Source organism: Arvicanthis niloticus, chromosome 15 (genome assembly GCF_011762505.2).
Source record: "Arvicanthis niloticus isolate mArvNil1 chromosome 15, mArvNil1.pat.X, whole genome shotgun sequence".
Classification (NCBI taxonomy): domain Eukaryota; kingdom Metazoa; phylum Chordata; class Mammalia; order Rodentia; family Muridae; genus Arvicanthis; species Arvicanthis niloticus.
Window position 1 is genome coordinate 4,920,591 of NC_047672.1, and position 24,315 is coordinate 4,944,905.

Genomic DNA, 24,315 nt, shown 5'->3' on the forward strand with positions numbered 1-24,315 from the left:
AGGTTCCTGTCTCACAACTAGGGTGACTTAACTCCCTACCACACCCATCTCCAGCCTGACACACTGCTCTTCACAGTTTCTGTAGGAAAATCTCCAAATGCTGAAATCTGCCAGCCCTCGGCGTTGAAATGGCCTTGCACTGTGACCTCTAGAGTCATCCTGCTTTCTTTCTGGGCACTGAATGCATCCCTGGGCCTCTCTTGAATCCCAGCACTGTCCCCACATGCCCCACAGGCAAAGCATCTATTCAATGAGACCCAATGTCTCAACTCCTCATCCTAAAGTCAGGTCCAAAGGACGACACACATTTACCTAGCTTTTTCCTGACAAGGACTAAGCTAAATAGTGACAGAGGACTTTGGGTGCTTAGAACAGTCGCTGTCATACTGTTATTACTACCCCTCACTGCAACACAAATCCACCATGAGACCAGAGGGAGAGTCTCCAAAATACATTCACTAAGGAAAATCTGAGATGAGTCTTCAAGAATGGGATAATGTTTGAAGATTTAGAATGGATTAAGAATTTTTCAGTAAGAACAATTAACCCACCCAATGCCACTGAATCAGAACAAACCCAGATATTTCCAAAGACTCTGGCCCCTTTTCTATCATATTCTATGAACAGGAAGTCAGTCACAGTAGCTGCAGACTCACCCAAAGAAACCTGCTTACCCCCTGCAGAGCCTCATGATTTTTGGTTGGCACTTCACATCCAAGAGACAAGGACAGACCTAACTCAAGAACTCTATGTGGAAGTTCCATGTTGCCTTTCAAACATTCTGCACTCAACAGGAACAGAGTTTAGGTAACTGTTCATGTTTGTTTCACTGGCAAACAGCAACTGTATTCTCTACTCTTGGCAAGTTAACTACAAGTGCACACAGCCCCTATGTACTTGGGTCTGGCTTTGCGAATCACACTGAAAGAGTGGCAAGTACTGGTATCCTGTAGAGAGAACATCAAAATGATCTTCCTAAGTCCCCATGAAAACAAGCCTTGGGAACTCATTTACGGAAAGTGGAGTGAGTTGGCATGCATATGATTTTCAGGCTACCATGAAAAAGGGAGCATGGTGAGGTAGAAGGTCCTCAAGGGTTCAAGAAAGGTGGGGCTACTTCTCCCTCAATGACCTGTGAAGAGGAAAAGCTACAATCCCAGGCAAGCCTTAAGGGCTACTCTGGCTTCCCCAGGCTATTTTTTCCTATTGTTGTCCTTGCAACATAAACTTTTTTTATTTAATTTTTTTTTTTTTTTTTTGCTTATTCTCCTTAGAGCCCACTCACTGACCTCCTCCCTGTCACCCCTCCCACATCCTTTCCCCACCCTCATCCCCCTTCTCCTCTAAGCAGGTGGAGCCCCCTGGGAATCTCCCCTACCCTGGCACTTCAAGTCTCTGGGAAGCTAGACACTTCCTCTCCCACTGAGGCCAGACAAGGCAGCCCAGCTAGAAGAACATATCCCACCTATAGGCAATAGCTTTGGGGATAGACCCCGCTCCAGTTGTTCAGGACCTACATGAAGACCAAGCTACACATCTGCTACACATGTGCAGGAAGGCCTAAGTTCGGCCCATGTGTGTTCTTTGATTGGTGGTTCAGACTCTGAGAGTCCAAAGGGTCCAGGTTAGTTTACTCTGTTGGTCTTCCTGTGGAGTTTCTATCCCCTTCAGGGCCTGCAATCCTTCCTCCTATTCTATAAGAATCCCCAAGCTGTGGGTGTCTGTATCTGTCTGAGTCAGCTGCTGGGTAGAGCTTCTCAGAGGACAATATGCCCCTGCAACCTAAACTCTTGTTTTGTTTTCGTGGGTTTACTTTTGCACTACATCTCCAGCCCCAAAATAATCCCCAAAGATTCTTGAGCACATCAGACAGGTGCTACAACACTGAGCAATGTTTCTGGCCTTTATCAGCCTAGCTTTTAAATTTTATTTACTAATTACTTTACGCATGTGGGTGTTTTGCTAGAATGTAAACATGAGCACCCTGTGTCCCGAGTGCCCCTGAAGGCCAGCAGAAGGCATCAGATCCCCTAGAACTAGAGTTACAGACAGTAGTGCACAACCACATGGGTGCTAGAACCTGAGCCTGAAACGTCTGCAAGAACAGCTAGCGATCTTTACCTCTGAGCTCTCTCCCAGCTCCCAGCAGCCTAGTATTAATAAAATAACATAAAGGTAGGGGGATGGACATGTGCTTCTCTTGGGCAAGGGAGTAAGTGGTATTCCAGCAGCTATCTGGCAGGTGTTGATGCAGTTATAACAAGATAATTCAGGCACTGAATTCAATTCAGGCACTGAAGTTCAAAGCCAATGGCAGAAAGAAAACCGTGATAGAGAGTTCAAAGTCAACCAGCAGCAAGAAGAAACTAACGCTGATTCTTGAAGCTGCTAATTTGGCTCCTTGAAAGGTTCTGCCTGCATCTCTGGCTAGGTGGAGCTGCTCTGTGGGTGGAGTCCCAGCTTTGAAGTTCATGGAGACAACCTCGGGAGAGTGATCTTGGTGCAGGTGGAGCCAGCCAGCGAGGGGTGAGGGCATCAAAGGCAAACTTGGCTGCCTGGCCCTTTGCTAAGGGTGGGGCCTGCTCAGGTTTCAGCTGCCATAATCCATTGTGCACACCACTGTTTGTTTAGGGTTAACTCCAGGTAGAATTCTGGTTTTGTTTCTCACTTAGAAAAAAAAAAAAAGGGAGGTTACTAAATAAAACTTTAAGAACGCTATTCACCTTCAGAAGATGACTTCTGCCTTGCAATCTGATCCCTGCTAGGTTACTGTTCAGGTATAGAATTCCCAGGAGACCAAAAGTCTTGAAAGAGATTCTTGCAAATGCCTACCTTTCCTTGGTAACAACCACTTAAGGCCCGCCCAGCTCAAGCTTGAGACCCAGAGTCTGGACCAGCTTCCTTTTATTCTTTGAGGATGCATGCAGGACGCCTGTTATCAGCCAGGCAGGGAGTAGAAAACACTAAAGCTTACAAAAGCATCTTTTAAAACTCCTCTTCTGGGTGTTTACCATGCAGTCTGCCCCCACCACTCTCCTGTAACTTTGTTTTCTAGTGAATGGGCTCTAAGATCAAGTAAGAAAAGGCTGACAGCCCGAAGAACTAAGACTTGGAGAATGAATGCCGTAGTGTGGAGCCAGTCCCATGGCAGGTAGGCACAGCACTCGGGGCCCTTTGGCAGCATTCTGAAGCTCGTGTGGTTCACACTGTGAACTATGAGGCATGAGCTCTGAAGAGTAACATACAGCCTCATCTTGAAGACTGAGCACTGACAGCGCCACACGGGCGTGTTCAAACACCTATGAGCACGGTGCAGTCTCATCTACTTCGTTCACACCAACTACCACCAATTGTAATCTAGAATGGATTACAATTTAGTGCAATTTGACTGTGACTAGTCTTGGTGGAAAACAGGCTGGTGGGACAAGGTGTCAGCTTATCAAATACATGCTGACAAACACAAAGGTGTGGTCAGTAGATCCGTGATCAGGAGATGCCTTCGGGGCTGTCTGAACAAACCGATATGGGAAGCAAACTCTAAGATGAAGATTACATATGGGACAGATGTAGAAGACCTTAGGATCAAAGCCCAGGGAGAGACAAGAAGTTACCAGGCCTCAGTCACCGTGAGCTCAGAGCCACACCAGCTCTTTAGAAGTCCCCCTAGTGGGCACAGTACCAGGGCTTTGTACAACTGCTCCGTCAGCTTGAGGGTATCATTTCTACAAGGAACAGATATGCTCTAGGCATGTCTATCCCTCTGAGGGACAAGGCTAGCAAGAGTCATCTGCTAACGCAGTTTCTAGTAACGGCAGAGTAAATCCCTCATTCCTATGATCTGAGGTACCACCTCACAGGGCCATTGCAAGGCATGGTGGGTAGAGCTGAAGAAATAAGACCTTGATTCCTGGAGAAGCCTGGGGTACCATGCCACAAGGCCATGGCAAGGCCCAGGACAGCAGGCACATTCAGTGCAATATGAAGAGATCCCGGCCCCTTTACTTGCATTCCACAGTTTTCTACCAGATATCCGGAAGCTCTCACATTTGCTCCAGACCAACAGAATGTACACATACTTCTCAGACATTGCTTACTAATACTTGAGCTAACTAAAACCAGATTCCTCCAACTTACCAATGCCCCTAGTCTGTAAACATTTTTTATTTTTCTTATTTTTCTTTTTTTTATTAGATATTAAATTTACATTTCAGATTTTTCTCTCCTTACCCCATTCCCCCCACCACCCAGGAACCCCCTATCCCATCCCCCCTCCTCTGGCTTCTATGAGGATGTGCCTCCATCTATGCCCACTCCCACCTCCCCACCCTCGAATTCCCCCCCACTCAGTGTTCAGCCTTCATGGGATCAAGGATCTCCTCTCCCACCTATGCCCAACAAGGCCATCCTCCACTACATGTACAGATGGAGTCATGGGTCCCTCTTATGTGCTCCCATGCTGGTGGTTTAGACCCTAGGGAGCTCTCTGGTTGGTTGGTATTATTGCTCTCCTCATGGGGCCACAAACCCTTTCAGCTTCAGTCTTCTCTCAAATTCCTCCATTGGGAACTCCTTGATCAGAACAATGGTTAGCTGTGAGCATCTGCCTCTGAATATGTGAGAATCTGGCAGACCTAGAGGAGACAGCTATATCAGGCTCTTGTCAGCATGCACTTCCTGACATCCACATCAGCGTCTACCTTTGGTGACTGCACATGGGATAGATACCCAGTGGAATGGTCTCCAGACAGCCCCTCCTTCAGTTTTTGCCCCACACTTTGTCTCCATATTTGCCCCCTTGAGTATTTTGCTACTCCTTAGGTAGGACCGAGGTATCCACACTTTGGTCTTCCTTCTTCATGAGCTTCATGTGGTCTTTGAGTTGAATCTTGGGTATTGCGAGCTTCTGGGCTAATATCTACTTATCAGTAAGTGCATACCATGTGTGTTCTTTTGTGATTGGGTTACCTCACTCAGGATGATATTTCATAGATCCATCTATTTACCTAAGAATTTCATGAATTCATTGTTTTTAATAGCTGAGTAATACTCCATTGTGTAGATGTACAACATTTTTTTGTATCCATTCCTCTGTTGAAGAACATCTGGGTTCTTTTCAGCTTCTGGCTATTATAAATAAGGCTGCTATGAACATAGTGGAGCATATGTAAACATTTTACCCTGAAAACTCACAAGCAGGCAGAAAGTAGTAGAGTTCTTCTTCATTTAGCATACAGTCCTTAAGGAACAGCTCTGAAGAACTGGTGCCAGTCCATAGCTAGATTGCCACATGAGTGCATACTTACATGGGAACAGGAGCACACATCTTTATACTTGGGCACCCATCAGTGACCACTATTTGCACCAAGATAGATCACAGTGACCAAAATTATAGGTTGCATTCCCTCCAGTAGCTTTTTGTTTCTCTTAATACAAACCATGCATGTGAGACACTGCAGTATATAAGATATACAAAATGCAAACTTGTAACCTCCCCACAGATGCTCCCCCTCATCTACCTACTACTGGGCTAGAAAGTGGAGTGAAGGACTTCACCTTGCCACAGATGTCCTTATCATCTGAGCTGGCAAGCAAGACATTCCTATAAAATCACAAAATTCTATGTCCAAGTGACTTAATGCTGGCCCAAAATGCTGTGAGCTTTCCTAGAAAGGACGTGTGCACACAGGTTGCAATGGTTAAGAATAGGTCCTACAAAGGGCTGTCCTAGACTCTCCTTGAAAGAGGGAAGATTTAGATAGAGGGAGATGTAGCTAAGGCAGGTCAGACACTGATTAGTGTCATGTAAAACAGGGAAAAGAGGGGCTAGAGAGACAGCTCAGTCATTAGGAACACTTAGAGCTTGTCTTAGTTAGGGGTTATCTTACTGTGATAAAATAAAATACTTGTAATAAAACAAATACTTGGGAAGAAAAGGGTTGATTTTATCTTTCAGTTAATATTCAGGGCAGGAACTCCAGACAGGAACCCAGAGGCAGAAGCTGATGCAGAGGCCACAGAAGAGTGCTGCTTACTGGCTTGCTCCTCATGGTTTGCTCAACCTGCTTTCCTATAGCACCCAGGACCAACAACCCAGAGATGGCTTCAGTCACAGTAAGCTGGGCCCTTCCATGTCAATCCTCAATCAAGAAAACATACCAAAGGCTTGTTCACAGGCTAATTGGGTGGGGGCAGACTGAAGTTCTGTCTTCTAAAAGAATCCTGTAGCTTGTTTTACATTGACTAAAACTAGCCAGCACACTGCTCCTTCCCAGCACCTGCACTGGCTAGCCTATATATCCAGATACAGGAGATCTGATGCCCTCCCTCTTCTGGAGCCCTTGGCCTTGGTATCACTTAGGTTCACACACACACACACACACACACACACACACACACACACACACACACTACAATTAAGTCTTTACAAATAAAACAGGTAAAAGCTGAACTGACTACTGAGCAGAGGCAGAGGCTACTTTTGGGGGCTGGGAAATTTCTCCAGCCATAAGAGACACTATGCCGTTGTGGTGTTCTGTCACCATCACATGAGAAATGCTGGAAGCGTCCTATTAAATCAGATACAATGGATGTCTTCACAGGACCATTACTCATTGGTCTTCAGCTGAAGCATGTGGATCGTCATGTGTCATGGCTCCTGGCTGGCCTGGAGATTTTGGCTAGACATCGTTGTGACTGAAAAATGGAAATTGCTAATGACATCAGGAGTGGGAGATACTGGTTTTCAGTATCAGCTTTCCTGCGGCAGGAAGAAATGGACAGGGGAACAAAGCACAGCCTCAAGAGACAGAGGAGAACAGTAAAGCATCAGTGTCAGTGGTAGAGGAGTGGTTACTGCTCCATAACCCTACTACTGAGCAACAAGCCCTCCTTTCTGCACTGCATCTTCCCAGGTACTTCCCAAGTTCTTAGCTGCATCTGAAGGCCAGGACCTGGTCCAATGTTCCTAAGGCATAAACCTGCCTTCTAGTCTTATATCCAAGTGAAAATCACTTGTCACATGCTGGCCTGTATTCACATCCAGAAACTCCTGGAAGCTTGCCTTCATGTGTCCTCTTGCTGACTCCCCAACCTGGACATCTATGGAGCAGTTCAGATTACAAAAATCCAAACCTAGGTCTTTAGCTCTCTGTCCCCACCTGCAACTCCTAGACCTGTCTCCACAAAGGAAATGCCTTCCAGTGCCTTACACTGGACATGTTGAGCTCCTTTCTGTCCCGTCTCCTTCTGTCTCCAGTATCTAGAAGCAAAACATATAGCCTCACTTTTAAAACATACATCGACAGCATCACGGTTGAGCATTGCCCCTTGTCATACAGACTGGACCTTTGTCCTCTGCCTGGGATGCTAGTCTCACAGAGAAAAGCAGAGACTTCAGCTAATGTTATAGAAATACTCATGACAGAGCAGAAGTGGAAGGCATTCGGGAGGTATAGCCACATGAATGAGTAAGCCAAGGAGGATCTCTTTACACAATATGCTTCCATCCCTGGAAACAGGGACATTTGATCACGTGCCACAACATAAAAGAACCTTGAGGATATTATGCCCAGTGAAATAGGCCAATCACAAAGGACAAATACTGCATGAGTCCACCACTGTAAGGTGCCTAGAGTGGCTTATAGAAAGTAGAAAGTGGCATTGGTGGCATGGGGACAGAAACTGAGTTTGAGAATGTGAGATTGGCAATATAGTGGTTGTCCAACCTAACGAATACCCTAATGTCACTGAACTATACACTGGGGATGGTAGCATGGTAGAATCTATGCTGTGTGCATTTTGCCAAAATTAAAACAAGGGAAACTAGGGTGATGATTTTCAATCATAAACCTGACCATTCTCCTCCCCAGTGTGGCACAGAAAGGCTCCCGTCGTCTTATAGAAGGCATGTCTGGAGATCCTACTCACTCTGTGAGTGCGTCCTCCCCCGGTCCCAGGCCCCTCCCCTCAGCCTCCTTTGGTGGCATATTTCCTTGCAACCATGGACATCTTCAGCCATTGCCTGGTAAAATCCAGGCTGGGCTTAGAGCTCCATCTTACCTACATACCTGCTGCAAGGTATCTGTCATGACACTTACCTCACTCTCTGGCTGACCAAGTGGGTGATATGCTCACTTGCTTATCTACTCATCTTAAAAAAAAAAAAGCCAATTCTATAAAAGCTAGGTTTGGCCTTTCTACACCAAAACTTTATCTGGCATGGAAGGTGGATCCTTCCTCCCATAACCACTCAGTGAGTGAATGAAAGAATGAATAAATCAAGATTATTACACCTGAGAGAAGAGGAAGTTGGTCTCTAAATGTTTTTTGTTGTTCCTTTACGTCTATCTTAAAGAGAGATCTACATGACAGGTGTGTACAGAGCATGAGATCCTAATAAGCTGGGAATGACAGGTTTACCAGGCTCTCTATAAATTACTATGTCATGAACGTTAGTTCGAAAGTTCACAAGCAGAAATATGGATGAATAATAAAGAACCTCAACAGACACAGACTGAAGGCTGGCTGGGAACGCTGCTAAGAACAGCGCCATCACAGTTTACTCGTAGGACACTTTTTAATAAGATACATACCACGACCACTGCTGCTAAATTTTACAGGCTTCAAAAACCTGAACTGAAGAACTGACTGTTTTAAGATCCGAACAGGTTTGAGAACTCCTCTTGAGAAATGCCGATAATATTCAAACCAATAGCTGGATGTTTTGGAAGAGAATAACATTCTTTGCTCCCAGCGTTTTCTCTAAACCTCAGCTGTCAACACCAGCTAAGACCCTACCGATCAGGTGCCACCACTACCTGCCTTCCCCTCACCCACCAGCCACTTAAAATACTTTGCTTCCTTTTAATCAGAATAAGCCCCGATTATCTCCCTTCAAACCAAGATTGATGTTTTCATAACGCTAACAGTCTGAAACGGAGCATAGCGAAGGATCCGGACTGGCCCCTTTCCTCCTGGCCTTGGAAAAGCAGCTCCAGTCTTAGAGACAATGAAACACGTGTGAGAAGCAGGTACAGCTATCACATGGCAAGAGGAAAACTGTGTGTAGCTTCAAGGAACACAGTGCATACACAAACACACAGAGACATACACACAAGAGACACACACATAGGGAGAGAGAGAGAAAAAGAGAGAGAGAGAGAGAGAGAGAGAGAGAGAGAGAGAGAGAAACAGTCAGACAGACAGACACAGAGAAACAGAGACAGATAGAGACAGAGACAGATAGAGACAGACACAGAGATAGAAAGACAGAGGCAGGGTCAGAGCCTTTTGGCCAGAAGTGAAACATTTCTGGGCATCAGTGAGGGCTCAGAGGGGTGGTAAGTTGGATTCTGTATTCTTCCTAAGTGGATAGAAATAATAATAATTAAAATAAACGAGCTCATGTGCTCAGAGGAGGAACATATGCAAACACCTGGGAACCCAAATAAATTCAGGACGAGAAAGTGAAACACTTACCCGAGGCTCTGAGATAGATCAGGATTCATTAAGGTACTAAGTGGTCCCTCCGCCTAAGCTTAAAAAAAAAAAAAAAAAAAAAAAGGAGAAGAATTTATTCCTGTTTTCTGCTAAAAAAAAAAATTCTCTCAAGTTATTTTCAAAAAGGCTATAGCTCTTGTTACCTGAAAAATCTGATTACCATAGAACAGAGGGATATCCCTTCTCAGTTGGCGCCACAGGCCAAAGAAAACAGAAAGGTTAGTTGCTAGGACCAGACAGACTTATCCTGATACTGTCTCTCTCCTTTGCACAGCACAGCAATTACCTCAGTTGTTCTAGTGGGGTGCAGGAGAAACACAGGGGATGGTTGTTCCTTTATCTAAAGAAATGGACCCTAAATGCAGTCTACCCAAGTGAATCTCCAAATGAAGCATCTGGTCCATTCCCAGCCTACCTTCATCAATGCAGATAGCTCAGCTCACACAACCATGTCTGCTGGACCACACCTCTATCTAATAGCTCCTTGTGTAGTTGGAGTGATGGAACCAAGGTGCTGCCTACAACAAACTCTTTAGGTAATTACCATCTACCCTATGGAATGAAAATGAAAAAGTATGCCACCTTTGCCAGAGAAACTACCAGCTATGCCATGTATTATTGTGACATGGCCTTGGGCAAACTACACCAGGGATTGTCTTGTTCAGTACTATTGAAGCAAAAAAATCCACAGGTTGGGCTAGGAAGATAGCCTTGTGAGTAAATTGCCTACTGAGGAAGTTGGATTCAGATCCCTGACACCTACATAGAATCCAGACACAACCAGCCACAGGCACTTGTAACTCCAATACCAGGGAGTGGAGACAGGAAGCTCCTGAGGGCTCAGTGGCCAGCCAGTCTAGCTGAAATGCCGAGCCCCAGGTTCAGTGAGAAACCCTGCCTCAAAAAATATGGTAGAGAAGCCATATTGGCACCAACTTCTGGGCTCCACATGTACCCACAAGAGCAAGTTTTCATAGCATTTATAGATACACAGGTGCCCACACGCACAGGCACATGGACACGCACATGCATGCACGCACGCGTGCACGCATGCACACAGAGAGGGGGCATACTAGTATGCAAAGTCCATGTCCCTGCAACTGACTTGTTATTACCAGGCTTTTGTTAGAGTCTGCCACTGGAATGAGTGGTTTTCAAGATTTTTGACACATCATTAATAACTTCATTCAAAGATCACACATCCTTATTTCAAACAAAGCATTCAGCCACGTAGTCAACATCTTATTGACCTGACTTACAAACAACCCTGACAGTCAGACAGATGAGTGAATAATTGCTTATTGCATGTCTCTACTTTAAACTACTTCAAGGATATAGTTAATTGTCTTCCCACAGCTGCATGAAGAAGGCACATGAGAAGACGCATCTATGTTTTTTTAATCATTTTATAGAAGCAGATGTATAAAAGTGGGTGCACGGAGACAGATTTTTGTATATTACAACAATTGCTGAACAAAATGATTGGTTCATGTTTTCCCACAAGTTCCCTTAAATGAGAGATCTGTGCAGCTTTCTCCAAGCCACAAGTTTACATCTGAATATTGAATTATTTGTTAGTTCACATAAGTCTGTACGGCAAAAGATAACTGACCCATGGCCAAACCTGTTCCAACACCACATGATGCACCTCAAAGTTGTATGCATCAGCAGATGAACTACCACCAGATGTCCGCTGTGGGCCAGACGGAAATATGGCACTGATCAGGTCTCTACTGCTAACTGCAGTAAAATGATCTGGTCTCTTTATAATGTTAGTGACATTGTGAACCAAGTCACTGCCCTTCCTCAGTCCTATCAGCCAATGATAAACACCAGCTAGAAAAGGATAAGAATCTCGAGCCAACTGACCTTGTTCAGCAGAGAGAGTTAGACCAACAGTGACTCAGACAGCATATGGAACAAAGGGCACATAAACAGCCAGAACTCAAACGCAAAATTACACAGAACTCAATGAGAAACCCAAAGCTATGTGACCTCCTCTCTCATCAAGCCAGGTGACCTGGAAAACCTCTGGGACCCTCCTTTCCTCCCCACACTGTAGCCTAAGAGTTTTGTAAATCTCCGAGGAGGAAACGTGACTGCCCACATGCACTGCAGCTGACGGGTGTGCAGGTTACTTCTGTGTAGCTACATTTTTTGGTGATTGTAAAACTTTATCAGCAGATGTATACATGTGCCCAGTTGGACTTTTGTTTGTGAATGTGGGTGATCATTCAGGTCACCGCCTGTGTCAGCCTCACTTTGCTGGGGGGTGGGGAAAGAAAAAAAGGGAAGTCTTGGAAATCAGAGCTCTATTTATTTCAACAACAGTAAAGTCAGACTTCTTTCAGAGTCCAGAAATTATTTCAGTTCTCTTTTTAAAATTACTGGAAGTACAGAAAGCTCATCTTTATAAAAATTATTACACCTTTAGTTTGCTTCCTGTAGGAAGGTCAAAGGGCCTAGATCCAATTAATGGCAAAATCTCCTTCAGTCCACAGCATAATTTAGTAGTGACTATGTTTTATTATTCTTCCAATCTCTTTGAGACAAAGGCTACGGCTGTTATGTTACCTGAGCCCATTCAGACTTTGACTCGGTGTATGAACTGAGCCGTATATCTGAAACGACAAAACTTAGAAATTCTACAAATTCCCTCACAATGGATTGGTCATGACAAATAAGCTGCCAAACCCACATTCCTGCTCTATAAGACAGAGGTGAGTGGCCAGCCCTGCCCCACAGTAAACAGCTAATTAGATGGATGCTTTGTGTGAGGGAGAAAAGGACAGTACCCTCTGACACCGGCTCCTCTCCCAGTCGGCACTGCTTTTTGTCACTTAAGAGCTGAAGTGGTTTTCCTGCCTGGAATGGTTGGAATTCTTGACGTAGAGAAGAGCTGAAGTCATGAGTTGTGGATGACAGGAAAGAAAAGCTTCCCAGTCCAGTCAGCGACAGTCATCAACTCTATGGTCCTGTTTGGCCCGCACAACAACAGACTGCATTTCCTGTCAAGATCAGGTATTCTTGCTGACTCCCATTCTCCAGGATGGGGATAGTGGGATAGAGCAACAGAACGGCAAGCCCCAGGCCTTCCCTGAGCAGAAAGCCCAGGGATGAAGGCTGCAGCCATGCACACAGTAGGGTGTGTGGACCAACGGCTGCTGGGGAGCCTCCACTTAGGCAGCAACTCGCTTCCCCGTCAGGAGTTTGCACATGGTGGCTACATATGAATGCCATTGCACGGCAGCAGTTGGAATAAGAAGGTTCCCAAAGTCTTTGGGTGAGCACTTGATTAGAGGAGCCTCTACCTCATTATCACCAGTTTGACCCAACCAGAAAGCCAGCCGTAGCCCACAACTCAGTGGATGACTAAGAGGCTGCGGGGGAGGTTAGAAAGTGAGGGAAATTGTCCTCTCACCCACGGGTGGCAGAAATTCTGTTCCTTCCCCCGTCTTTTATCCGGCTTCCTGTGCTGCTGGGCGCTGTTCTGTGAGGTCTCTCAAATTTCTGCTGAGCACTCACTCCTCCTGACCATCTTAGCAGCTCTTGCTGCCTTCTTGAGCCTGGTCTCAGCTCGATAAAAGAGGTGGGCTTAACCAGCGTCATGCTGTTCTGTGCTTCTTTTGGTCTGCAGTTGCCCAATAGGCAAGAATCACAACCCCTGCCTAGACCAAAGTCACACATTATTCATCCTCTGGCAAAGAATCATTTATTTGAAACAAGAAATGGTTCCATAACTTATTCCTCCTCAGCTCATCCTCAACACCTAAATTTGGTGACTTTAAACCTCATTAATGAGTTTCCTCCCACATGCCAAAGACTACCTGCAATTTTTTATAGGCGATACAGAGGTCAGGAAGCATCCAAGCGTAGAGAACCAGCAGGCAGCACAGAACTGGCCAGAGGCACAGCTTGGCAGATCTCTCCAGGGCAAAGTCTGTGTGATGGAGTAGAAGGCCCAGCCCAAGACAACCCTAGAACACACTTAACCAACACTTGCTAGATAATTGATGGAGTGAATAAATGTCGGATGATACAATAAAGAGCACACTTCCCTTCCAGGCTGAAGGATGTAGGTCTCCATTCCACTGTAATGAGATTGCAAGGGAGAGTTATTAATTCTTTACAGCATGGTCAGGGTGAAGACATGGCCTCCAAGGAGCATAATTAATATGCAAGTGAGTTTATATCATTCTCCCATCAGGAAACCTGTCACTAGTACATGGTGTTCGTCTTTCTTGATTATTCGCTGCAAATTAAGAGATTGTTAATAACCCTGGCAGAAGGATCATCACAGAATTTGGGTATAGGAAGCCTGGAACACGTCCTCATGGCCATGCTGCAAAAACCTGAAATGGGGAAAATTAAAGAAAGGGAATGCAGAGGGTGGACAGGAAAGCGTGCTGCACATGCCCGCAACCCAAGGACTCCTACACTGGTCCACGGCCCTGACTTTATTCCCAACAAACCACATCCTACAATCTACCTGGCCTTGTAGCTCCGTCCTCCATCTCAGCTACCCATCCTCTCACAAAGGAGTTTGCTTTCCTCAGTTAACTGACACGTGACTACCCCATCACGGATGCCCTGCAGCAGGCTTTAAAGAAGTGGCCCAAGCCACTCAGTCTGAGTAGTTGTCTTTCACCTCCATACAGCACCCTTTGTCTAATGAACAGAGGGAGGTGCAGTCTTGCCCAAGAAAGAAAAGACTTCTCTTAACCTCAAAATAGAAATCCAGAAAGAGAAGTCTTTTGGTAAAAAATAAAGGGTCATCTGAAAGAATGCACAACCCAAGCTGTACTTTCAACAAAGAAGCTGGCCTGACTGTCTGAAGCACCTGTGCTGTGTATTATTCTGCATTAGCTACAAGGGCAAATACGGCTTTCAAACTGGAGAGCATCAAGTACAGCAGGACTGCACGTATGTGCACATCACACCCTGTCCCTTTGCCTCACACTGCACAGAATTCAAATCAAAGTTCCAAAGAACTTCACTGTTAATTGTAAGCTCATGATGAAGATTCTTTATTGTAATACATACTCAAGGAAAGCCAAATTTGACAGGATAATGAATATTTGGCCCATCCAATGGCTATCTGCACAGACACAAAGAACACTGGTAGTCCTAAGTAAGTGAAAAGCAAGTGAGGTGTTCTGTTTTGAATTGGGTTTTTAGATTATTTATTTATTTGTGTGTGTGTGTGCGCATGCATGTGTGTGTGTGTGTGTGTGTGTGTGCGCGCATGCGCGTGCGTGTGTGTGTGTGTGTGTGTGTGTGTGTGTGTGCGTGTGTGTGTATGAGTGTGTATGTCATAGCACATGTTTGGAAAACAGAGTACAATTTCTAGGAGATAGTTCTCTCCTTCCACCCTACCAAGGATCAAACTCCAGTCACCAGGCTCAGTATAGGCATTCTTAATTAACTCCTAAGCCATCTACCAGACCCTGGTTATATTCTTTTAAGATGTTCTTTTAGGTCCACTCTGTAGACCAGGCTGGCCTCAAACTCACAGTGATTCTCCTGCCCATCTCCAATGCTGGGATTACAGACATGCACCACCCTGGGCACCTGTAGATGTAAATCTTAAGTTTTTCTTCACTAGTTTGTCTCCAAGAGCTGAGGCTCTGCCAGCAATGCAATCATTTATATAAACATCATTCTGCATTTATCCCTCCAGTAAAATAGCCACCAATATTCTAATACAAGTAGCTCTTAGGAAATTACTTTTCAACAGGTTACAAGGAAGAAGAATCTTTTTTTTTTTTTTTTTTTTTTTTTTTTTTTTTTTTTAAGTTATAAGGGGATCAAAGGTACCCAAGCTTCCCAGCATACAGCCTTGGGGAGAGCTGCTTCCCTACCACTTTCCCTGAACGGAGAGACACTGATGAGAACAGTACAGGTTCTGAACCTCTTGTTCACAAACTGAACAGTAAAACAAATTCTAGTAAGCCCAGAACGCCAACAGTCATAATCCCTAAATTCATTATTAAAATAATGTGCTGGCACACAGTAAAGAACTTACGTTGGCGCCCTCTGGTGCCTACAAAGAGCTGATTTATGCAACTTGAAGTACTAATTATTCTTTGTTATCTGAGGAACAGAACATGAAACACACACACACACAACTTGCCTTTCAACGCATTAAATCATGAACAGCAAACCAACCAGAAGCTAACTGTGGAAACCGTTCCTTCTCAGCAGCAAGGATCTTATTTTGAGAGTGACTGTGTAAGGTTCTACACTGCCAACCCTGAACTCCCAAGCCCAGTAACTCTCACTGATCCTTCCTGTATGCTCCCCAGGTGGAAGTGCTGCTAACTCCTTGTCACCAAGATACAAGTACTTTACCAAGGCCACAGAGTATTTCCCATAGAGTCATACATCTAAAGTTCATTTGAAAAATTTAAAGTTAATTTTTCACAGTTAATTCCCACCCCTCAAATTAGCTTTCTTTTCTTTTCTTTTTTTTTTTTTTTTTGAAGGAAAGTTAATCCTTCAAAGTAACTAAGGAAATAAAACTGAAAACATTCCAGAGCAGAATAATATACATTTGCTTCCCAAGATAGGAGCAACCTCGCAGTGTGTATCTGTCTACACACAGCACGGGAAAGAAGTCTGTCCTTGCAGGTGTCCCTGGTCTAAGAGACAATAACCACCATGCCTGGCTACACAGAAACCATGAAGAGAGGCCAGCCACTGTGTGTATGGAGCTGTGAGTGGTACACAGGGTTACCTGGCCAGTCTTATCCTTGGCTCTAACTTCTTGGTTTCAGTCTAACATGCAAACAACTCTCACTTCAGCTTTAATCTACATGTCACCTGCTTTATGAAGAAGTCTCAGCCATGATTCCTCATGCCTCCTGTCTTTTTTAAAAGACCGTATCTTTCCATGTAGCCCAAGCTGGCCTTGAATTCATGCTCAGTTTCAGCCTCCAGAGTGTTGGAGTTACAAGTGTACACCACCACGTATGTACATTTTTATTTTTGAGTTGTGCTATTTTCCCCTTTAGACCATGAGCTTGTTAAAGTCCCATGTCACCTCCTGATATCCAGTTATAGTCTTTGGATATGCTGGTGAGGCAGACTCTGCCCACTCTCTCAGGATGTAATGCGGCTTTCCTGATTCTCTTGCATTACTTATGAAGTGCATCCTCCAGGATTGCCTGTTCCTATCACACTGCCATCTTCTCATCCAGAGAAACTCAGCTAAAAGCCATCTCGACACCCTGGCTCCCTTAGCTGGGCTGCCTCTTAAATGTCCCCATAGCTTCACCCTTTATGCTCTCCCATCTCACACTTGGTCAACTGGATTGATGCATTCTTGTTTGTGTCCTGCAAGCACTCTCTCCATATTTACATGTTAGAACTGCAATTCCCAAAGTCATGAGTGCAGATCATGTGATGTTTAACAGATTAATGGACAGTAAGCTATTAGGAGACAGGCCCTGTAACACAACCCTCCCCCCTTTCTCTTATACTTTCTGTGATGAGGCCCTCACCAGACGTGCTGAATAGACATTGCACATACTATCAGACTTTCAAACTCCAAGACAAACAAACAAAACAAAATACTCCAAAAATCTCTGGCCTCAGACTCCTTGTTAGTTCAGCTTAAAACAGACATGGACAAGCACCTGCCTCCTCAGCATACCTGATAATGTCCCTGAACATGGGTCATGCATGGGCAGATAAACATGTGAAGCTTGTATAGTTTTATGTGGGTCCACTTCCAACTCAGTTTCCCTGTCCTACTGTGCATCCTCATTAGGAGATGTCATGTAAGCAGGGAATGTTTGACAGGGCACTCCTTTAGAAACTTTTACTGAAAAGTCTGCTGCCTCCAACCAGTTGTGAGAACAGAGTCTAATGTTTTGATGGTGGTGTCTTGTTTCTCTATGATTTTTAAAGCTCCACCCAGCTGTGGACCCACAGTGTGTGTGTGTGTGTGTGTGTGTGTGTGTGTGTGTGTGTGTGTGTGTGTGAGAGAGAGAGAGAGGCCTCCCTTAGATTCAGACTATCTTAGGAGAGCACAGGGACTCTCAGTCTGTATTCTCTTAGCCCAGACGCTCCACTGTGCCCTCCGGCAGTCCACAGGAAGGACAGGCACTCCCTGCTGCTTTTGAAGCTTTATGACAAAATGTCTTTGGGTCCCACCTCATGCCATTCAGAAAAAGCTTTCATGTGCAGTCAGGACTTCCATAACAACTGTGAGATAGAAGCAGGGCAAAGGAAATGGTCAGAAACTCCCCGACTTCACTTCACTGTCTTTCTGTACACAACACATTTAGAGACTCTTAGGATATGGAGTGAGGTGGGTTGTACAGAACCTGAGCTAACTTCTTTACAATACAATACAATACAAAAAAAAAAAAAAAAAAAAAAAAAAAAAAAAAAAAAAAAACCCTAAGGCCCACAGAGCTCTTTGGTTTCCCTAAGCATCTACAGATTGGGTTCTGAACCCAAAACGTGATGATGGCCTCCTCAGGTACCCAGAGCAGCTTCCCCAGCCTTAGTGCACAAGCTGTCCAGCCCAGAACCTAACAAACCACTTCCACACACACCCTCTTCCAATCTGGAAGATATCTCAAAACCAACTCGGCCTGCACAGTGCCCTGGGCTCAGGTAGCATGCCCTCAGGGAACTCTGTCATGACTTTAAGATGTGATCCCCACACTAATCCTTGATGCTATGATCACCTGCTCACCTACTGTGTCACTCAGAGATCTCCTTCCATAAAAACTCTGTGAAGATGCAGCATAGGCCATCTTGTTTCTGACTTCACTGATGGCAACCACTCTCTAGTGGATAGGTTTGTTTTGTTTATATTTTATTAAAGATATATTCTTTCAAACAATACATCCCAACCACAGTTTCACCTCCCTCTACTCCTCCCAGCTTGCCCTGCCACTTCCCCTCTCCCTTAAATCTACTTCCTTTTTATTTCCCATTAGAAAACAGTAGATTTCCAAGAAACATCATTTGAACAGAGCAAAAAAAGATTCAATAAGACAAGACAAAAGCCCTCATATCAAGGCTTGGCAAGGCAACACAATGAGAGGAAAAGATCCCAAGAGCAGACACCTGTTCCCTCTGTTAGGGAGTCCCGCTAAAACCCCAAGCTAAGAGCCATAACAACAGAGCAGACCCTCAGAGAGCCCATGCTTGCTACCTTTGTGAGCCCATGAGGCCTGCTTAGTTGATTCTGTGGGCCATGTTCTCCTTGTGTCCTATATACTATTTACTGACTTTTATATGTTGAATCATCCTACTTGATCATAGTGGATGATCTTTCTGATGTGTTCTTAGACTCAGGTTCTGAGTGTGTTATTGAGTATTTTTGCATGTCTGTTCTTAAGGCAAACTGGTATGCAATTCTCTTTGTTGAGTATTCATATGGGTATCGGGGTAACTGTGATCTCATAAAATGAATTTGGTAATGTTCCTTCTGTTTCTATTTTCCAAAATGATTTGAGAAGCATTAGTGTTAATTCTTCTTTGAAAGTCTGGCAGAATTCTGCACTAAAACTATCTGGCCCTGTGCTTCTTTTTGGTTGGGAGACATTTAATGAATGCTTCTATTTCACTAGTGGGTATAGATTTATTTAAATTGTTTATCTGATCTTGATTTAACTTTCAGTGGTATGTATTGAAAAAAAATCATCCATGTCTCTTAGATTTTCCAATTTTGTGGAGTACAGGTTTTTAAAATATGTCCTTATGATTCTCTGGATTTCCTGGTGTCTGTTGTTTTGTCCCCTTTTCATTTCTGATTTTATTAATTTGTATAGTCGCTTTTAGTTAGCTTGGGTAAGAGTTTGTCTATCTTGTTGATTTTCTCAAAAAGAAAAAAAAAAGACTTTATTTCATTGATTCATTGTATTTGTCTCTGTGTTTGTAATTTACTGATTCCAGCTCTGAGTTTGATTATCTGTTGCCAGCTACTCCTCTTGGGTGGGTTTATTTCTTTTTGTTCTAGAGCTTTCAGGTGTACTGTTAAGTTGCTAGTGTGAGATCTCACCAATTTTATGTAGGTACTCAGAGCTATGAACACTCCTTTTAGCACTTCTTTCATTGTGTCTCATAAATATGAGTATTCATTTTCATTAAACTCTAAAATGTCTTAATTGATTTGTTTTGACTCATTCAGTAGAGAGTTGTTTTCTGTTGTTGTTCTCTTCCAGCTTTAATCCATGGTGATAGCAAGGAGCTATTTCAATTTTCTTGTACCAATTGAGACTCGTTTTCTGTCTGAGTTATGGTCAATTTTGGAGAAAGTTCCATGAGGTGCAGAGAAGAAGCACCATTCTTTTTGTGTTTGAGGTTAACATTCTGTAAACACCTGCTGGGTCCATTTGGTTTATGGCATTAGTTAGCTCCAGCATTACTCCCTTTAGTTTTCCTCCAGATGACCTATCCATTGCTAAGAGTCAGGTATTGAAGTCTCCCAGTATCAGGGTGTGAGGGTCAATATGGGATTTAAGCTGCAGTAGTGCTTCTTTTACAAAAGTAGATGCCCTTAGATTTGGGGCACAGATGTTAAGAATTGAAATGTCATCTTGGTGGATATTTCCTCTGATGAGTATTTACTGTCCTTCATCTCTTTGGATTAATTTTGTTTTGAAGAATTTTTTTGTCAGATATTAAAGTGGCTATACCAGCTTACTTCTTAGGTTCACTTGCTTAAAACATTTTTGTCCAATTCTTTATCCTGGGGTACATTCTATCCTTAAGGTTGAGATGTTTTTCTTGTATGCAACAGAAGGATGGGTTGGTTTGCACATCTATTCTACTAGTCTGTGTCTTTGTCTTAGGTAATTGAGACCACTGATAACTGATAAATATCAATGACCAATGATTTTTAGTTCCTGTTTTGTTGTTGATGGTGGTGGTGGTGGTGGTGGTGGTGGTGGTGGTGGTGTATGTGTATGTCTGTGGGTTTTTTTGTTTTGGTTTTACTGATACAAAATTATTTATTTCCTGTGTTTTCATGGGTGTAATTAACTTTTTAAGTTGTAGTTTCCCTAGTAGGGCTGGATTTATAGATAGATATTGTTTAAATTTGACTTAATCATGGAATATCTTATTTTCTCTATCTATGGAGTATAATAAAGGCTGGCATCTGTGGTCTCTTAGTGTCTGTAAGTCAGATTGGCATATACCTTAAAACAAACTATATTAAGATGATAAAAGTCCTTAAAGAGGAAATAAATAAATCCCTTAAAGAAATCCAGGAAGAAATGAATAAATTCCTTAAAGAGACCAAGAAAAAACAGTAAAAGGAAGTGAACTTTCAGAACTGAAAATGAAAACGGAAGCATTAAAAAACTAGAAACTGATGGAATTCTAGAAATGGAAGATTTAGGAATACGAACAGGAACTCCAGAGGCAAACTTCACCAACAGAATGTAAGAGATGGAAGAGAATCTCCGGCAGTGAAGATACCATAGAAGAAATGGATACACATGTCAAAGAAAAGGTTAGATCTAAAAAATTTCTGACTCAAAACATTCAGAAAATATGGGACAGTATGAAAAAACCAAACCTAATAGTCATGAAATAGAAAAAGGAGAAGAATCCCAGCTCAAGGGCCCAGAAAATATTTTCAACAAAATCATAGAAATAAATTTTCCTAACCTAAAGAAAAAGATACATTGGACCAGAAAAGAAATTCACCCCGCCATATTATAATCAAAACACTATACATACAGAACAAAGAAAGAAGATTAAAAGCTGCAAGGGGGAAAGACAAGAACATACAAAGACAGACCTAGTAGAATTACACCTGGCTTTTCAGTGTTTCCATTGAATCTTATGGCAGCCATGGCCTGTGGTTGAGCAGAGGGTGACCCACCTGAGTTAGGGGCTGGGTAGTAGCTATGGAGCACAGGGAAGACAGAGTGGGGATGGTTTGTGACAACCACAAGAGACATGGGAGAACTGCAGCTGGTGTTCTGTTGCAGTACTCAGGGTGATCTGACATTTGCCTCTAGTTTCTTCTCCAGTGGCCACTACCCATTTGACTACATCCAAAGCTGAGGTGTAATCAAACAACTCCCACTGAGGTCTTACACTAAAGTTTAAGACCCAAAGTGTGTGCGTATGTATGTGTGCACGTGCGCCTTATCTGTCTGTGTGTATAGAGGCAAAATATGTGAAGATACAAATAGAAAGACGTAGAAATTGATGTGTTCAAAGGTGTGTTTATGGTTCTCAAGTGTGGCAATTATTTTTAAAATGGCAGACGTTGGCAAGGACGCCGAGCGTGTTCTGACATTGCTGATAGACACAGCAAATGGGACAGGTAGTGTGGAAAACCATTTGTGGCTTCTTCAAAACTTAAAGCATGACTCAGCGATTTTACAACAAGGTCTATGTACAAAGGCCTTGAGATGTGTATTTGTTTAATGAGAACATACACAAACCTTTACAACAGCATTACCGACGATAGGAAAAGGTGGAAGGAAACAGCTTAAATGCCCGAAGGGTGCATAGGTACCCATATAGCCACACAATAGGCTATTACTTAATCACGCAAAGCACTGGTTTATTTACATGTGTTATATGCATGTCAATAAATCTTGAAAACATCCTACAGAATAAAAAACAAATCCAGATATAAAAGGCCACATTTTGTATAATTCCATTTATAGGAAATGTTCAGAATGGGTAAGTCCATAGAAATATAAAGTTAAGGGTTATCAGAAGCTGGAGGAGAGGGAAGGGGAACAGTAGTTTAATGGGGAGAGGTTTCCTTTGGGGCAATGAAAGGGTTTGGGAAGCTGAGCTGGTAGTTAGTGCACATGTACTGCAGGCCATGACACAGTTCACCTCTAAAGGTTTAATCACTAATAGTCACTAAATGCTTAATTAGTCATGTAAATTTCACCTCATTATAAAAGATAAGTTATATTTAGTTTGGGATTTATTAGGGATAAACATAATTGGACCTTTTCTTGCTTCTTTTGTTGTGGAATTAAGAAGTGTGGTCAAACTAAGAGTACTTCCTTCAGGCCGTTCCCATATCACAAGTGTTAGCATTCCTTCTAAGCTCCACCCAGCAGTTACCTGGCAACATCCAGGTAGACTTGGCTTACTATAGAAGGGGCTATTTGCCCCCTCCTCCCTCTCTTACTCTCTTCTCTCCCTGACCCCTTTTTCCCCTTTCTCTCCCTTCCCCTCTTCCCCTCTCCCCCTCTCTCCACATGTTCCTGGTTGGCCTCTTCTTCCCCTCCCTTCCCCCTTCCTTCCTAACTCCCCTCCCCATGGCATAAATAAACTCTATTCCATACTAAACCCATTATATGGCTGGTACCCGCTGAGGCACCCCTCTCACTCACCATTCGTCTCTTCATAAAATATATCCTGGGATTCTTCTTTTTTATAAAACACAACATTGGTGCTGTGAGACTTGGAGTAGAGACTCTTAGGTTCACATCTCCTGCCACCACATGGAACTCCAGCCATATCAGATTGCTCACTAGACCTATCCATCTAAACACCTGTGAACTGGTAAGCTCTGTTCCCCCACGGGTCAGTATAAATGTCCCCTGGTCCCAAAGGAGGGCTGTTGAGCTCACAGCCACCGTAGAGTCCTTGAGGGTAAAGGTATTCATGGTCTTTATGACTGGCCTTCTTGCCAACTCTTCATTCTAGGACATTTTCCATTGGGTGAGACCTTTCCTTCGTCTCTGAGTCAGTTCCTTTTCTCATTGCTGCCCCAGGCCTGGGTGAACTGTTCTCCTCCCAAGTCACTCAGGGCACTGCCCAGAGCTCAGCCCTCAAGTTGACCTCATGACGACCTGGAGATCTGGCCTGGCTGTTCTTAGGACACTGGAATTGGCAAGTTGCTAGTTTCTACTCTCACCCAGAAGGCAATGTCTTGCCACTACACCTCCCAGTCTAATTCATAGGCTAAATTTGGCCCCATTATCCACAATGCAATAACTCTAAATGGCTACTTACTGAAACTTTAAAAGGAGAACTTTTATAACTCTCTCACCAGCAGTCTGTAGGCATTCTACCCCCCACCCCCTCATTCTTTTATTGCTTGCTCTCCACTCCTGATGGCCCTCTTGACTTGCTTTCAGTGCACTCCCACTGCCACCTCCTACTGCTATGCCACGCCCCTCACACTGTGCCACTTAGATTCATCTTTATGTTTGTCTCTGTCTTGCTTCTGCTGTTCCATTCTAAGATACTTAGCCACTTCTGTCATCCCGTTCTAAGACATAACAAACACATGACTTCCCTCTGGGTAGAGCTGTCATTCGGTGCCATCTTAACTAAGGGCAGTCCCATGACCATCAGCAATCTTTGTTATGGAGAGTCCCCACTTTGCTGCCTTTAGGAGTACAGTCTGGCTTAAAGTCTCCAAAGACACTTTGGACAAGTGTCTTTGACTAATTAAGACAAGATTTTCATTCGATCCTGCCTTGGTAAATAATGATTTTTAAACAGTAAAAAAAGTTAAAGATCACTGCCTTAAATATATGTTTAGCCTTGTTTTTGCTACTGTCATTAAGCCACAGTGTGCTCTCTGTATTTGCTACATACATCCAGGAAAAGTAATTAAACAAATACAGATTGTCTAACTCAGATATGCTTAATAGATACTGGCTCTCAATCTTGTCAGAATTATGCTAAATGTAACATTAAATGTTTAAGGTGATCCCCACCCCCCAAGGTCTCCAAGAAGATATGGACACAGTGACAGGACTGCCTGAATTGTGGTATGAGAACCACTGAGAAACATTGCTCCATTTGCCTTGCCTGCTGCCAGGGCTTGGCCTACACTGTGGACAATCAGAGGATACC

General features: G+C 43.6%; 1 long non-coding RNA gene across 1 annotated transcript in view; it reads right to left on the bottom strand.

Annotated features, from left to right (window-relative positions):
• Positions 1-9,473: 9,473 nt before the first annotated feature.
• The window catches only part of LOC117720366 (uncharacterized), a 141,525-nt gene continuing 126,683 nt past the window's right edge, over positions 9,474-24,315 (bottom strand). Inside the window, exon 7 of the long non-coding RNA XR_013103991.1 lies at positions 9,474-9,535. This is a non-coding gene — a long non-coding RNA (uncharacterized LOC117720366). The remainder of the gene's footprint in view (positions 9,536-24,315) is intronic.